Raw genomic sequence first — 17,471 nt, 5'->3', positions numbered from 1 at the left:
GACAGAAAACATCCACAATCACAAATCCTCCAGACCCACTGAATGTGAAAAAATGACGGAACTACCACCAACACCGTTAAGCCACCAAAACAACACCCTCCATACAATGACCCACGACTCACCACAGCGGACATTCAATGACGGTAAACCATTGGCGGTGAACACCATTGCGGCGGATATGGCCACACAAATACAAGACAACATTGTCCAGAACAAAAAACCCGCACCTGAAACAAATACACCCACCCACCAAGAACACTTTAAAACACACCCCCACATGGCTCACAAAACTCTGCAAACATGACAAGACGGCTACACTTTGCGAGGACAATCCAAAAGAGAACTGCACACACATCACAACTACCAATTCAGCCGACACATACCACACACCCCACCACACCACACATCACCCCTGCACAACCTACACACACCATACAATGCCATTGTCCCCACAAAGGCACCTCAGTTTCACCGATGAGGAGTTGCTGGTCATGGTTGAGGAATAGTCAGGGTAGAGCCACAGCTGTTTGGAGAACAGGTACAGAAGATATCCATTGCCAGGAAGATGGGGCTATGGCGGAGGATCGTGGACAGGGTGAATGCCGTGGAACTACATCCACGCACAAGGGACGACATAAGGAAGATGTGGAACGAGCTACGGGGGAAGGTGCAATCCATTGCCGCAAAGCACTAGTTCGCTATCCAGAGGACTGGCAGTGGACCCCCACCTCCTCCCCCACAGCTGACAGCATGGAAGGAGCAAGTCTTGGCAATCCTGCATCCTGTGGGACTCACTGGAGTTGCCGGAGAAATGGACACTGGTGAGTCAACATTTGCTACCTATCACCCCCATACCTGCATGCCATCTTCCCCCCACCCTGACTCCCATCACCCCACTTCATCCGACACAGTGCACAACCACAATCAACAAACTTAAATGCCAAGCCCTGCGTGCAATATCCACTGCATGCACTTCCCTTCCAGCCCTGCATGTACACCCACAACCAATGCATGCACAGCATGGAAAACTAACAATCCCACAATCCAGCACCATACACAAAGGTGGCAGTGCAACAGCAATAATATAGTGGAAGCTAGGGATGCAGAATATGTCACGACATGTACCATAATACACCACTTACATCCCCACAGGTGCCCCAACCAATCTCAGTGGCGAGGAGGTGCCATGGCTACCAGTACCCCACCAGAAGATGCCCCCAGTGATGACAGCAACTCTGGAGTTCTGGATGTGGATGAACTCTCTGGCTCATCAAGGACCTCTGGTCGGTCGGCTACCCCAGCCCACACCCAGTCCATCACAGAGCCTCACCCCTCAGTATCCAACACCACAGCAGCCACCCGATGTCCCCAGACCTCTGTCCCCAGGACATATCAATCAACAGTGTGCCCACCTGTACAGGGACCCCAGTCCACACCACATAGGCACGACAATGAGGGTCCAGGGGTCTGTGGCAGTGGGCACACAATTCAGGGGACACAGGCACAGGAGGCCAGGGATGGTCGGAGGACAGCTGTGCGCCAGGGGGAGGACAGGCCCAGGGAACTGACTGCCCAGGAGGCACTCACTAATGTCCTGGGGGTATATCAAAAATCCCAGGACAAGATAGGTCAGGTGATAAAAATCATGCATGAAAACCAGCAGCTGCAGGGGGTACACCACCAGAAGATCAAGCAAGAATTGCAGGTCCTGAACACCACCAGGGCCTCCATTGCAGGGGTGCTGGGTGATATGGCCAACTTCATGAGGGTCTACACAGCACACCATGGGGGCCCCTTCCACTAGCCAGTGTACTGACCAGCCCTCTACATCTGTTGTAGCTAGTGGACAGGAGGCCCTGCTATAGGACCCTCAGGCCACCAGCACCCCTCCCCCTGCAGAAGGTGAATCACCCCAGAAACTGTCCCTGTGACCCATCAATCAATCAATCAAATAGTGTTTGTTAAGCACAACTACTCACCCGTCAGGGTTTCAAGGCACTGGGGGGCATAGAGGGTCCATCAGTGCGGTGGTTCTTCAAATAGCCATGTCTTCAGCTCTTTCATTAAGTTGAGGAGGGGTGTAGTCTGTCTGAGGTGGGGTGGTAGGGCGTTCCAGACCCAGAGACTCTTGCCAAGACAAAGATGACTGCCAAGAAATTAGACCCTCCTGAATGTCCCCCTTGTGTTCCACTGTGTCACCTTGTCCACTTTGAACTGCCATTGTTCCCCTTCCTATGGCCCTTGGACACTGGACCTGTGCTACAAACAGACTGGCCAACCACACTGGACTATTCCCAACCATCACCCCACTCTATTGCACTTCCCATTGTATACCAATTTTCAATAAACACGCTTGGACACAACTTGAGTAATAGCGCTTTATCTACAGGTAATGTACAATGTGTTGAACTGTAGTGAACTGCATGATCCTGTATAAATGTCAGGTAACATTTTGATCCATCCTACAAATGTGTCTCAGCAGTCTCTACACATCACAGCAGTACACTGTTCGAACAACACCAACTTCTTCAATAAGGGAAAGCATAGGTGACAGTCAGGTGGGATGCAAAGGTAATGACTTGAACTATGCTCCAGTCACACAGTACAACACTAAAATGTATAACTGTTTAGTTCAACAGTCTTATCTGAGTGTCACTGGAAGTACTGCAGGATCACATGTGACCTGTTGTCCACATCCTCCTCTTCCTCCTCCTCACTGTCCTCAGTGTCCACTGCTGCCACAGCTCCATTGTGACTCCCTCCTCCTGCAGATAGGGCACATGCCGTCTGAGGGCCAAATTGTGCAACATGCAGCACACAACAACAATTCTGCAGACCTTCTCAGGGGAGTAGCATAGGGATCCACCTGTCAGATGGAGGCACCTGAACCTAGCCTTCAGGAGCCCGAAGGTCCTTTCAATAATCCTCCTGGTAGTCCCATGAGCATCATGGTACCCAATTTCAGCCCCTGTTCTCGGATTTCTAACAGGGGTCAGGAGCCAGGACAGGTTTGGGTTGCCGGAATCACTTGCAAGAAGTAAGGGACACACATAGCCCTGCACAATGGCATGGGCTATGACTCCTGAAGGCATACACTGACATACATTGGGTGGGGACTTAGGCTCACTTATTAGACACACTCTATGCCTCTGTAGTTGTGCCATCAGCTGTGGGACACTGCTATTCCTCAGGACGAAGGCATTGTGTAACGACCCTGGATACTTGGCAGTGAAGTGGGAGATGTGCTGGTCAGCAAGGCACACCATCTGGACATTGAGTGAATGGAAACTCTTCTGATTCCTGTACACTTGTTCATTGGCCCTGGGGGCGACTAAGGCAATATGGGTCCTGTCAATGGCCCCAATTACATGTGGTATATGTCCCATTGCATGGAATCCAGCCTTCACAGCGGGCAAATCATCTACCTGAGGGAATGTGATGTAGCTGCACATGTGTTTGAGCAAGGCTGCCAAAACCCTTGCAAGCACAATAGAGAACATTGGCTGTGACATTCCTGCAGCCAAGCCCACTGTCACCTGGAAAGAGCCAGTTGCCAGGAAATGAAGCACTGAGAGTACCTGCACAAGAGGGGGTATTACTGTGGTGCAACGGACAGCAGGTAGCAGCTCAGGCTCCAATTGTGTGCACAGCTCTGTGATTGTGGCCCTGTCCAGACGATAGGTGAGTATGATGTGCCTGTCCTCCAGTGTAGCCCAGTCCACATAGGCTCTGTACACAGTTGCTTGTCTCCACCTCCTATTCCTCCACAGTGGTTGGTACTTAAGGGACCCAAAAGTAAGAAGGGAGTGACAACAGGAACCATGAACACACTACAGCAGTGTACATAGAGCATGCTTGTATGTTGGACACTGGAATTGTATAGTAGTTTTGACTACAATGACACACTTATCAATCTGTACATGTATACCAGCATTAGAAAATGGCACCCACCTGTCCTGTATTCAGGGACAGGTGGAAGTGACATTACTTCGCTGGCATTTCATGTCATGGCGTGAGGCAGTCTGCACCGCTGTGCAATTCCTCATTGGCTAACATAGCCCTCTATGGAGTATGGGAACCAATGATGATCAACGCCGGTGGTGACGATATTCACCGCCATGGACGTGACTGCCATTTTATTTCTACCACTTCACTTGATTCCTGACTTTCCTCATGACAACATCTCCACTGCGTGTGCTGTGTCTGGAACCTGTCATGGCTCGTGCATCAGGGGAAAGGGCCCCAGCCTTCACGTCGGAGGAGTTGAAGAGGCTCATGGATGGGGTCCTACCCTTGTATGGGCATTTGTATCGGCCTTCAGACCAGCAGGTGAGTACACTATGGGTAAGTTGCATGTGACATGGCTGCATGTTTATTTGTGTGTGTGCTGGCAGTGTCTCACATGGGGGATATGGCTGGTGGCAGCGTTAATGCAGGGGTACGGGTCATGTGTGTGCCTGATGAGGGGATAATGCATTTTGTAGACCATATGTGTGACAGGCTGGATTTTCTGATTAATGTTGTCCCACTATTTGTGTTTCCTCTGCAGGTCAGCGCCCATCAGAAGAAGGGGTTGTGGCATGCCATCGCCAAGGACGTGCAGACCCTGAGGGTCTATAGCAGGCGGAGCACCCACTGCAGGATTTGGTGGGAGGACCTGAGATGCTGGGCTCAGAAGACCCTGGAGGCCAAGCTAGGGATGGCCTCCCAACGAAGGAGGGGTGCCCGTCGGAACCCGACACCCCTGATGGCCCGCATACTGGCGGTGGCCTACCGAGAGCTGGATGGGCGCTTGAGGGCATCACAGCAGCCACAAGGGGGTAAGTAGAGTGTGTTTGACAACCGTCTGTGTTGCATGGCATGGAATTTGGGTGCAGGGTACTTGTCAGTGGATGTCCCAATATGCCAGTTTAGACATTGCTGCTTGGTTCAGCTTAGGTTAATAGGGTGAAATGCATGTTTTTGATAGCTAGGTAGCTGGCTTCCCATGTCAGGCAGGGCCTAGCTGGTCCCAGTTGGTTTGTAGCTGCCAGTGTTTGGCTCCTACCTGCCAATGGTATGCCAGTGTGGTCCATACAGCACATTCTCAGTCTCAGTGTGTGACAGTGATGTGTATGCCATTGTGCTCTTGCTGCTGTGATTGCCCCTGTGCTCCCTTTGTTTCTCCCCCCCTTCTCCTTTTGTAGTCCTGTCCATGTGTGCATTAGCATCATCTGGCGAAGGAGCAAGGGCACCGGTGAATGAGGGATCTGCAGCCCACGGGACCCAGGAGGCAGAGTCCACTGACGCCGTGGGGACCAGTGGGACGGAGGGTGAGGGGAGCACCATGGCAGGGACAGGAGGTGATACCACTGACTTTGATTCCTCCTCCGATGGGAGCTCCTTGGTGGTGGTGGACACCTCTGGAACCACCCCAGCTACAGGTTCTACAGCCACCCTTATACCAGCACCTCCCTCCCAGTAGCCCCCCACCGAGTTGCCCATGCCCGCTCACACAGGAGGGTAGGCATCTCCTTCACCCCAGGCAAATAAGGCCCTGCCCCTGTCAGCCCTGCTGTCCTCAGTGAGGAGGCTACTGACCTTCTGAGATCCATCTCTGTAGGGCAGTCAACCATAGTGAATGCCATCCAGGGGCTGGCATATCAGATGGAGCAATGCAATGCCTTCCTGGAGGGCATTCATGGTGGATTGGTGGCCCCACAGAGATCGTTTCAGGCTCTGGCCTCTTCACTGATTGCAGCCAGTGTCTCTGTTTCATCTGTTCCCCCTCCAACTACCAGTTTCCAGTCCCAGTCTCCTCACTCCCAACCCATCCCACATGTACATTCCGACAAGCATGCATCCAACAAAAAGACTCGCACAGACAAACACAGGCAGCACATTTCAGTCCACAAGCACTCACACAGCCAACACCCAGATGCACACACAACATCATCCATGGCCTCCACTGCCTCCCCCTCCTCCTCCTCCCTCACAGTCACATCCTCACTTACACCTGTATGCACTGCATCAACAGTCCAAGCATCTACCACCTGTACAGCCTTGCCCACAGTTAGCATAACAGTAGAACCGCAGGCATGCACCTTACACACCAGATGCGCAGTCACCACCACCATCATCCCCACCTCATGCAGCACACCCACCTCACTTTCAGACACCACCACAATATCCATCCATGCGTCATGTTTGTCCTCGCCCACCCTGTGGGACCCCGGTCCACAGACACACAAACACTCGCACTCAGACCTCCAACAGCCATCCATCTCACACATGCACACTGTCCATGAACCTGCACTCAAGTCCAGCACACTTCCTCCTCCTAAACCACTCCCTCTACCTCCACTCCCATCCCCCCTCCACATCCCACCCCATTGGCCCTAAGAATCTTTTCCTTGCCTTCCTTGGCCTCTTCTGTCCCCTCTCTGGTCTGTAAGAGGAAGGTCCCAACCCCCCACCCCAGTACCTCATGTACCCAGTCTGACACTGCTCCACCCCCAAAGTCTCCAGCAGCCACTAAGGGGCACATGAGTTTGATACAAGGACACTCCTCTGTCCCCAAAACGGAGGGCTAAAGTGCCGCCCCCTCCCAAAGAGACTACCAAGACCATGGAGCCACATCCAAAACCTAGGACCAAGGTGGCCCCACCCAGATCCAAAGCCAAGGAGGCCTTACCCAAATCCAAGGTCAAGGGGGCCCCACCTAAATCCAAGGCCAAGGTGGCCCCACCCAAAACCAAGGCCAAGGAGGCTCCACCCAAATCCAAGGACAAGGAGTCCCCACCCAGATCCAAAGCCAAGGAGGCCCCACCCAAATCCAGGGCCAAGGAGGCCTCACCCAAATCCAAGGCCAAGGAGGCCCCAAATCCAAGGCCAAGGAGTCCCCACCCAAACCTGAGCCCAAGGAGGCCCCACCCAAAACCAGGACAAGGATGCCCCTCACAAAACTGTGCCCAAGGAGCCCCATCCCGAACCAGAGGCCAAGGAGCGCCCTCCAGAACCAGTGGGCAATGAGCCCCCTCTGGGAACCAGTGGGCAAGAAGCCCCCCTCAGTAACTAGTGGGCAGGGAGCCCCCTCCAGGACCAGTGGGCAAGGACCCCCCTCCAGAACCAGAGGGCAAGGAGCCCCCTCAGTAAGCAGTGGGCAGGGAGCCCCCTCCAGAACCAGTGGGCAGGGAGCCCCCTCCAGAACCAGTGGGCAAGGAGCCCCCTCCAGAACCAGTGGGCAAGGAGCCCCCAGAACCAGTGGGCAAGGAGCCCCCTCAGTAACCACTGGGCGGGGAGCCCGCCTCCAGAACCAGTGGGCAAAGAGCCCCCTCCAGAACCAGTGGGCAAGGAGCCCCCTCCCAAAGAGATTCCCCCCCACCCCTGCCTCCTGAGGTGCCTGCCCATTTCCAACATAATGCCCCTGAACAGTGGAGTCCCGATGTTGTTAGGGTTGGGCCTGCATATATATATATATATATATATATATATATAGGAAAGTACCATCTTGTCTGGCATGTTACCCCCATTTTTACTGTATGTATGTTTGTTTTTGCCTGTGTCACTGGGATCCTGCTAGCCAGGACCCCAGTGCTCATAAAGTATGCCCTGTATGTGTTCCCTGTGTGGTGCCTAACTGTATCACTAAGGCTCTGCTCACCAGAACCTCAGTCTTAATGCTCTCTCTGCTTTTAAAATTGTCACTGCAGGCTAGTGACTAATTTTACCAATTCTGATTGGCACACTGGAACACTCTTATAATTCCCTAATATATGGTACCTAGGTGCCCAGGGTATTGGGGTTCCAGGAGATCCCTATGGGCTGCAGCATTTCTTTTGCCACCCATAGGGAGCTCAGACAATTCTTACACAGGACTGCCACTGCAGCCTGAGTGAAATAACGTCCACGTTATTTCACAGCCATTTAACACTGCACTTAAGTAACTTACAAGTCACCTATATGTCTAACCCTCACTAAGTGAAGGTTAGGTGCAAAGTTACTGAGTGTGTGGGCACCCTGGCACTAGCCAAGGTGCCTCCACATTGTTCAGGGCAAATTCCCCGGACATTGTGAGTGTGGGGACACCATTTCACGCGTGCACTACATATAGGTCAATACCTATATGTAGCGTCACAATGGTAACTCCGAACATGGCCATGTAACATGTCAAGGATCATGGAATTGTCACCCTAATACCATTCTGGTATTGGCAGGACAATTCCATGCATCCCTGGGTCTCCAGCATAGAGCCCGGGTACTGCCAAACTAACTTTCTGGGGTTTCCTCTGCAGCTACCACTGCTGCCAACCCTCAGACAGGTTTCTGCCCCACTGGGGCCTGGGCAGCCTGGTCCCAGGAAGGCAGAACAAAGGATTTCCTCTGAGAGAAGGTGTCACACCCTCTCCCTTTCGAAATAGGTGTGAAGGGCCTGGGAGGAGTAACCTCTCCTGGCCTCTGGAAATGCTTTCATGGGCACAGATGGTGCCCTCCTTGCATAAGCCAGTCTACACCAGTTCAGGGATCCCCCCAGCCCTGCTCTGGCACGAAACTGGACAAAGGAAAGGGGAGTGACCACACCCCTGACCAGCACCTCCCAGTGTGTCCCAGACCTCTGCCATCTTGGATGCAGAGGTGTGAGGGCACAATGGACAGCTCTGAGTGGCCAGTGCCAGCAGGTGACGTCAGAGACCCCTCCTGATAGGTGCTTACCTTTCTCTGTAGCCAATCCTCCTTTGAGGGCTATTTAGGGTCTCTCCTGTGGGCATCTCACCAGATAACGAATGCAAGAGCTCACAAGAGTTCCCCTGCACTTCCCTCTTCAACTTCTGCCAAGGATCGACCGCTGACTGCTCCAGGACGCCTGCAAAACCGCAACAAAGTAGCAAGAATACCACCAGCAACATTGTAGCGCCTCATCCTGCCAGCTTTCTTAACTGTTTCCTGGTGGTGCATGCTCTGAGGGCTGTCTGCCTTTACCCTGCACTGGAAGCCAAGAAGAAATCTCCCGTGGGTCGACAGAATCTTCCCCCTGCCAATGCAGGCACCAAACTATTGCATCACTGGTCCTCTGGGTCCCCTCTCATCCTGACGAGCGTGGTGCCTGGAACACAGGAGCTAGGTCCAAGTGTCCCCGACAGTCCAGTGGCCCTTCTGTCCAAATTTGGTGGAGGTAAGTCCTTGCCTCCACACGCCAGACAGTAATCCTGTGTACTGCGTGAACTGCAGCTGCTAGGGCTTCTGTGCACTACTGCAAGACTTCCTTTGTGCACAGCCTAGCCCAGGTCCCCAGCACTCCGTCCTGCATTGCCCAACTCGCTGAATTGGACTCCGACTTTGTGGGACTCCCTTTTGTTGTGCTGAGTCGACGGCCATCCTCAGATCTTCTGAGCACCTGTTCAGGTGCTTCTGCGGGTGCTGCCTGCTTTTGCATGGGTTCTCCATGTTGCTGAGCGCCCCCTCTGTCTCCTCCTCTAAGGGGCGACCTCCTGGTCCTTCCTGGGCCCTGGCAACACCCAAAATCCTCAACAGTGACTCTTGCAGCTAGCAAGGCTTGTTTGCGGTATTTCTGCTCGGAAATAACTCTGCATCCTCCAACACTCCGTGGGACATCTTCTGACCAAAGGAGACGTTCCTGGCACCTTCCGTTGTTGCAGAATCTTTGGCTTCTTCACCCGGAGGAAGCCCTTTTGCACCTTCATCAGGGGTTTAGTGGGCTCCTGCCCCCCCCCGGACACGTGTGTGATTCTTGGACTTGGTCCCCTTCCTTTGCAGGTCCTCAGGTCCAGGCATCCATCTTCAGTGCTTTGCAGTCAGTTGTTGTCCTTGCAGAATCCCCTATCTCGACTTTACTGTCTTTCTGGGGTAGTGGGGTAACATTACTCCTACTTTGCAGGGTCTTGGGTGGGGTATCTTGGACACCCTTAGTGTTTTCTTACACTCCCAGCGACCCTCTACACACTACACTAGTCCTGGGGTCCACTTGTGGTTCGCATTCCACTTTTGGAGTATATGGTTTGTGTTGCCCCTAGGCCTCTTTTTCCCTATTGCATTCTATTGTGATCTACAGTGTTTGCACTACTTTTCTAACTGTTACTTGCCTGACTTTGGTTTGTGTATGTGCATTTTGTGTATATTACTTACCTCCTAAGGGAGTATATCCTATGAGATACTTTTGGTATATTGTCACTAAAATAAAGTACCTTTATTTTTAGTAACTCTGAGTATTGTGTTTCCTTATGCTATAGTACTACGTGATATAAGTGGTATAGTAGGAGCTTTGCATGTCTCCAATTTCAGCCTAAGCTGCTCTGCTATAGCTACCTCTATCAGCCTAAGCTGCTAGAACACCTCTAATCTACTAATAAGGGATAACTGGTCCTGGCACAAGGTGTAAGTGCCACAAGGTACCCACTATAAGCCAGGCCAGCCTCCTACATTGGTGGTGCAGCGGTGGGATAAGTACTTGTAACTGCTTTACCACTTTGTCATTGGTGCTTTTCATAAGAAAAACATATACCAAATAGTTCAAGATATACACATTGAATTAAACAGTTTAACTTTCCTTCTCTAAAACTTTTAACAAAGTTTCTGAAAGGTTCTGAAAACTTTTAAAAACATTTCCAAAAGTTTGAAAAAGTGTTTTTCTCTGTTCTTTCAAAAGTTCCAAAAGCTTTTTCTCTCCGTCCTAAACCTTTTCTATCATGTCAGCAGTAGAGCTTACTCCCACAGTTGTTCAGGCAGCATATGAGAGTTTCAACTTTAAAAGTTTGAGGGGTCTCTGCATAGAAAGAGGTTTAAGCATTGGCAAAAATCCTACCAAAGACTTCCTCTTTAGCCTTCTCCTAGAAAATGACCAGAACCAGTCTGGCCCATCCCAGGAACGGGAAGTAGAAGAGGGGGGTACCCAGCCAGACTCAGAGGAGTCACCTGAGGATGCTGGGCAGGGTTTTTCCAAAGACCTGACAGCTAGCAGGCCACCTAGTGACACTGGTAGTGGGAGGGGGTCACACATTAGTAGGGCACCTTTCACTCCTAAGGGCCAGGTTACTAGGGTCCAGCCAGTTAGGTACAGGTTTCTCTCTGCCAATTTCCATATTTCTTCTGTGTCTCACAATTCCCAAGCCTCCCACCCTGAGGATAACTTAATGGAAAGGAAACTCAGAAAGCTGAGGTTGGAAGAGGCCAGGCTGAAGGTTAAACAGCAGCAGCTGGCCTTAGACAGGGAATCTCTGGATGTAGAGAGGGAAAGGCAGAGAATGGGGTTAGTTCCCCATGGTGGCACCAGCAGTGTTTTTGATAGCAATCCTGTTAGAGAGCAAGATTCCAGAAACCTGTATAAGATAGTCCCCCCTTACAAGGAGGGGGATGACATTAACAAGTGGTTTGCTGCACTTGAGAGGGCCTGTATGGTACAGTTGGTCCCTCAAAGGAAGTGGGCTGCTATCTTGTGGCTATCTTTCACTGGTAAGGGTATGGATAGGTTCCTTACTGTCAGAGAAAGTGATGCTAATAACTACAAAGTTTTGAAGGATGCACACTTGGATGGATTTGGCTTAACCACTGAACAATACAGGATTAACTTCAGAGACACCAGAAAAGAGTCCTCTCAAGACTGGACAGACTTTGTAGACTGTTCAATGAAGGCCTTGGAGGGTTGGTTACATGGCAGTAAGGTGGCTGACTATGAAAGCCTGTATAATCTAATCCTGAGAGAGCATATTTTGAACAACTGTGTGTCTGATTTGTTGCACCAGTACTTGGTAGACTCAGATCTGACCTCTCCCCAAGATTTGGGAAAGAAGGCAGACAAATGGGTCAGAACAAGAGTGAACAGAAAAGTTCATACAGGGGGTGACAAGGATGGCAAGAAGAAGGATGGTAAGTCTTCTGACAAGGGTGGGGACAAAGGTAAAAAACATTCTGAGTCTTCATCTGGCCCACAAAAATCCTCTGGGGGTGGTGGGTCCAAATCCTCTTCTCACAATCAGAAAACGCCTTGGTGTAATTTATGTAAAGTAAAAGGCCATTGAGCAAGTGATTCCACTTGTTCAAAGAAAAACACTAAACCTCCCACCACCACAACCCCAACTGCAACCTCTAGTGCCCCTAAAAATAGCAGTGGTGGTGGGAAGTCTACTACAAATAGCCAATCCAAGGGTGTAGCTGGGCTCACTATTGGCAGTGTAGTTGGGGTTGGTCTTGTTAGGGAGACCACAGAGGCTGTTTTAGTCTCTGATGGTGGCATTGACTTTGCCACCTTGGTTGCTTGTCCCCTTAATATGGGTAAGTACAAGCAACTACCCCTAATCAACGGTGTTGAGGTTGAGGCCTACAGGGACACAGGAGCCAGTGTAACTATGGTTATAGAGAAATTGGTTCACACTGATCAACACCTACTTGGTCAGCAGTGCCAAGTGACTGATGCTCACAATAACACACTTAGCCACCCCATGGCTGTTCTGAATCTCACCTGGGGGGGGGGGTTACTGGTCCAAAGAAAGTTGTGGTAGCCACTGAATTACCTGTAGATTGCTTACTAGGCAATGATTTGGAGACATCAGCGTGGGCTGAAGTGGAGTTGGAGGCTCCTGCAGCAACGCTAGGCATTCCTGGGCATATTTTTGCTTTAACCAGGGCTCAGGCCAAAAAGCAAAAATGACAGGGAAACTTGGATCCTGGAACAATGGACCAAGTGCTCCCAAAAGCTAGGGGTAGGAAGGGTAAACCCTTGCACACTATCCCTCCCTCTCCAGAAGATTCCCCTTTTGAGGAAGAGGAATCCTCTCCCTGTGCAGAACCTACACCAGATGAGCGAGCAGCAGACACTGCTGAGCTTTTGGGTGCAGGGGGGCCTGCTAGGGAAGAGCTGAGTGTGGCATAGCAGACCTGTCCCACACTAGAGGGTTTGAGACAGCAAGCTGTCAAACAGCAGAATGGGGATGTCAGTGATAGCCATAAGGTGTACTGGGAAGACAACCTCCTGTATACAGAGTCAAGGGACCCTAAACCTGGAGCTACCAGGAGATTGGTAATTCCCTTGCAATACAGAGAGTTTCTTCTTACCTTGGCACATGACATTTCCTTGGCTGGGCATTTGGGCCAAAGTAAAACTTGGGACAGGCTTGTTCCCCTGTTTCACTGGCCTCATATGTCAGAGGACACTAAAGAGTTTTGTCGCTCTTGTGTGACCTGCCAAGCCAGTGGCAAGACTGGTGGCACTCCAAAGGCCCCTTAATTCTACTTCCAGTGGTGCCCTTTGAAAGGGTAGGGGTTTACATAGTTGCCCCCCTTGACCCTCCAACAGCTTCAGGCAATAGGTTTATCCTGGTGGTAGTGGACCATGCCACTAGGTACCCTGAAGCCATCCCCTTAAGGATCACTACAGCTGCTACAGTGGCAAAGGCCCTCCTGTGAATCTTTTCCAGAGTGGGCTTCCCTAAGGAAGTGGTGTCAGACAGAGGTAGTAACTTCATGTCTGCATACCTCAAAGCTATGTGGAAGGAGTGTGGTGTAACTTACAAATTCACTACTCCTTATCATCCACAAACAAATGGTCTGGTTGAGAGGTTTAATAAAACTCTCAAAGGTATGATAATAGGACTCCCTGAAAAATCCAGAAGGAGATGGGATGTCCTGTTACCTTGCCTCCTTTTTGCTTACAGGGAGGTACCTCAAAAAGGAGTGGGCTTTAGCCCCTTTGAACTCCTCGTTGGGCACCCTGTGAGAGGTCCTCTTGCACTTGTTAAGGAGGTTTGGGAACAACCTTTAAACGCTCCTAAACAGGACATTGTGGACTATGTACTTGGCCTAAGGTCAACAATGGCTGAGTAAATGAAAAAAGCCAGTAAAAACTTTCAGGCAAGCCAGGAGCTGCAAAAGCAATGGCATGACCAGAAGGCTGTCATGAGCCAGTACCACCCAGGACAGAAGTTGTGGGTATTGGAGCCTGTGGCCCCAAGAGCACTCCAAGACAAATGGAATGAACCCCATCTAATTGTTGAAAAAAAGGGTGAGGTTACCTACTTGGTAGAGCTTGGCACTGCCAGGAGTACCCTTAGGGTGTTCCATGTCAACCACCTGAAACCCTACTATGACAGGGCTGAACTCACCCTGCTCATGGCAACCGATGAGGGACAGGAAGAAGAGAGTGACCCTCTCCCTGATCTCTTCTCCACCACTGAAGCTGATGGCTTAGTGGAGGGAGTAGTGCTTGCAGATTGTCTTACTGCTGAGCATAAAGATAACTGTGTGAATCTTTTAAGTCTTTAAGTCAGTTTTCTGAACTCTTCTCACTGATACCAGGTACCACTACTTGGTGTGAGCATACAATCGACACTGGGGACAGTTTACCTGTCAAAAGTAAGATTTATAGGCAGCCTGACCATGTCAGGGACTGCATTAAACAAGAGGTTCAGAAAATTTTAGACTTAGGAGTGGTTGAACCTTCAGAAAGCCCATGGGCTAGCCCAGTGGTGCTTGTCCCTAAACCTCACAGTAAGGATGGTAAAAGAGAGATGAGGTTTTGTGTTGACTATAGAGGGCTCAACCAAGTAACCAAGACAGATGCTCACACTATACCCAGGGCAGATGAGCTGATTGATACACTGGCTTTTGCCAAGTATCTGAGTATTTTTGACTTAACTGCAGGGTATTGGCAGATTAAGTTATCAGAAGATGCAAAACCTAAAACTGCATTCTCAACCATTGGAGGGCACTATCAGTTCACTGTGATGCCCCTTGGTCTGAAGAATGCACCTGCCACTTTTCAAAGGATGGCGAACACAGTCCTGCAAGGGTTGGAAGCTTTTAGTGCAGAATATCTGGATGATATAACTGTCTTTAGCTCCACCTGGGATGATCACCTGGTCCACTTGTGGAAAGTTTTAGAGGCCCTGCAAAAGGCAGGCCTCACTATCAAGGCCTCAAAGTGCCAGATAGGGCAGGGGATGTAGGAGGCTGGACTGGCTTGTAGTGAGTACCAAGGGGTACTTGCACCTTGCACCAGGCCCAGTTATCCCTTATTAGTGTATAGGGTGTCTAGCAGCTTAGGCTGATAGATAATGGTAGCTTAGCAGAGCAGCTTAGGCTGAACTAGGAGACGTGTGAAGCTACTACAGTACCACCTAGTGTCATATGCACAATATCATAAGAAAACACAATACACAGTTATACTAAAAATAAAGGTACTTTATTTTTATGACAATATGCCAAAGTATCTTAGAGTGTACCCTCAGTGAGAGGATAGGAAATATACACAAGATATATATACACAATAGCAAAAATATGCAGTATAGTCTTAGAAAACAGTGCAAACAATGTATAGTTACAATAGGATGCAATGGGGAAACATAGGGATAGGGGCAACACAAACCATATACTCCAAAAGTGGAATGCGAACCACGAATGGACCCCAAACCTATGTGACCTTGTAGAGGGTCGCTGGGACTATTAGAAAATAGTGAGAGTTAGAAAAATAACCCTCCCCAAGACCCTGAAAAGTGAGTGCAAAGTGCACTAAAGTTCCCCTAAGGACAAAATAGTCGTGTTAGAGGGAAAATGCAAGGAAAACTTGAAATGCAGAGAGAGGGGACGTCGAGCAAGACAAAGAGTCCTCACTGAAGCAGGTAGCACCCGGAGAAGTGCCAGAAACAGGCACTACGAGGATGTGTGAAACGGTGCTTGCCGAAGTTGCACAAAGGAGTCCCACGTCGCCGGAGACCAACTTAGAAAGTCGTGCAATGCAGGTTAGAGTGCCGTGGACCCAGGCTTGGCTGTGCACGAAGGATTTCCGCTGGAAGTGCACAGGGGCCGGAGTAGCTTGCAAAGTCACGGTTCCCAGCAATGCAGCCCAGCGAGGTGAGGCAAGGACTTACCTCCACCAAACTTGGGCTGAAGAGTCACTGGACTGTGGGGGTCACTTGGACGGTGTCGCTGGATTCGAGGGACCTCGCTCGTCGTGCTGAGAGGCGACCCAAGGGACCGGTAATGCAGCTTTTTGGTGCCTGCGGTTGCAGGGGGACGATTCCGTCGACCCACGGGAGATTTCTTCGGAGCTTCTGGTGCAGAGAGGAGGCAGACTACCCCCACAGCATGCACAAGCAGGAAAACAGTCGAGAAGGCGGCAGGATCAGCGTTACAGAGTTGCAGTAGTCGTCTTTGCTACTATGTTGCAGGTTTGCAGGCTTCCAGCGCGGTCAGCGGTCGATTCCTTATCAGAAGGTGAAGAGGGAGATGCAGAGGAACTCGGCTGAGCTCATGCATTCGTTATCTAAAGTTTCCCCAGAGACAGAGACCCTAAATAGACAGAAAAGAGGGTTTGGCTACCTAGGAGAGAGGAAAGGCTACTAACACCTGAAGGAGCCTATCACAAGGAGTCTCTGACGTCACCTGGTGGCACTGGCCACTCAGAGCAGTCCAGTGTGCCAGCAGCACCTCTGTTTCCAAGATGGCAGAGGTCTGGAGCACACTGGAGGAGCTCTGGACACCTCCCAGGGGAGGTGCAGGTCAGGGGAGTGGTCACTCCCCTTTCCTTTGTCCAGTTTCGCGCCAGAGCAGGGGCTAAGGGGTCCCTGAACCGGTGTAGACTGGCTTATGCAGAATTGGGCACATCTGTGCCCAACAAAGCATTTCCAGAGGCTGGGGGAGGCTACTCCTCCCCTGCCTTCACACCATTTTCCAAAGGGAGAGGGTGTCACACCCTCTCTCAGAGGAAGTTCTTTGTTCTGCCATCCTGGGCCAGGCCTGGCTGGACCCCAGGAGGGCAGCTGCCTGTCTGAGGGGTTGGCAGCAGCAGCAGCTGCAGAGAAACCCCAGGAAGGGCAGTCTGGCAGTACCAGGGTCTGTGCTACAGACCACTGGGATCATGGAATTGTACCAACAATGCCAGGATGGCATAGAGGGGGCAATTCCATGATCATAGACATGTTACATGGCCATATTCGGAGTTACCATGGTGAAGCTACATATAGGTAGTGACCTATATGTAGTGCACGCGTGTAATGGTGTCCCCGCACTCACAAAGTTCAGTGAATCGGCTCTGAACAATGTGGGGGCACCTTGGCTAGTGCCAGGGTGCCCTCACACTAAGTAACTTTGCACCTAACCTTTACCAGGTAAAGGTTAGACATATAGGTGACTTATAAGTTACTTAAGTGCAGTGTAAAATGGCTGTGAAATAACGTGGACGTTATTTCACTCAGGCTGCAGTGGCAGGCCTGTGTAAGAATTGTCAGAGCTCCCTATGGGTGGCAAAAGAAATGCTGCAGCCCATAGGGATCTCCTGGAACCCCAATACCCTGGGTACCTCAGTACCATATACTAGGGAATTATAAGGGTGTTCCAGTAAGCCAATGTAAATTGGTAAAAATGGTCACTAGCCTGTCAGTGACAATTTGGAAAGAAATGAGAGAGCATAACCACTGAGGTTCTGATTAGCAGAGCCTCAGTGAGACAGTTAGTCACTACACAGGTAACACATTCAGGCACACTTA

This window comes from Pleurodeles waltl, chromosome 8 (assembly GCF_031143425.1).
Source record: "Pleurodeles waltl isolate 20211129_DDA chromosome 8, aPleWal1.hap1.20221129, whole genome shotgun sequence".
In the NCBI taxonomy this organism is placed as follows: domain Eukaryota; kingdom Metazoa; phylum Chordata; class Amphibia; order Caudata; family Salamandridae; genus Pleurodeles; species Pleurodeles waltl.
This window is presented reverse-complemented; position numbering follows the sequence as displayed.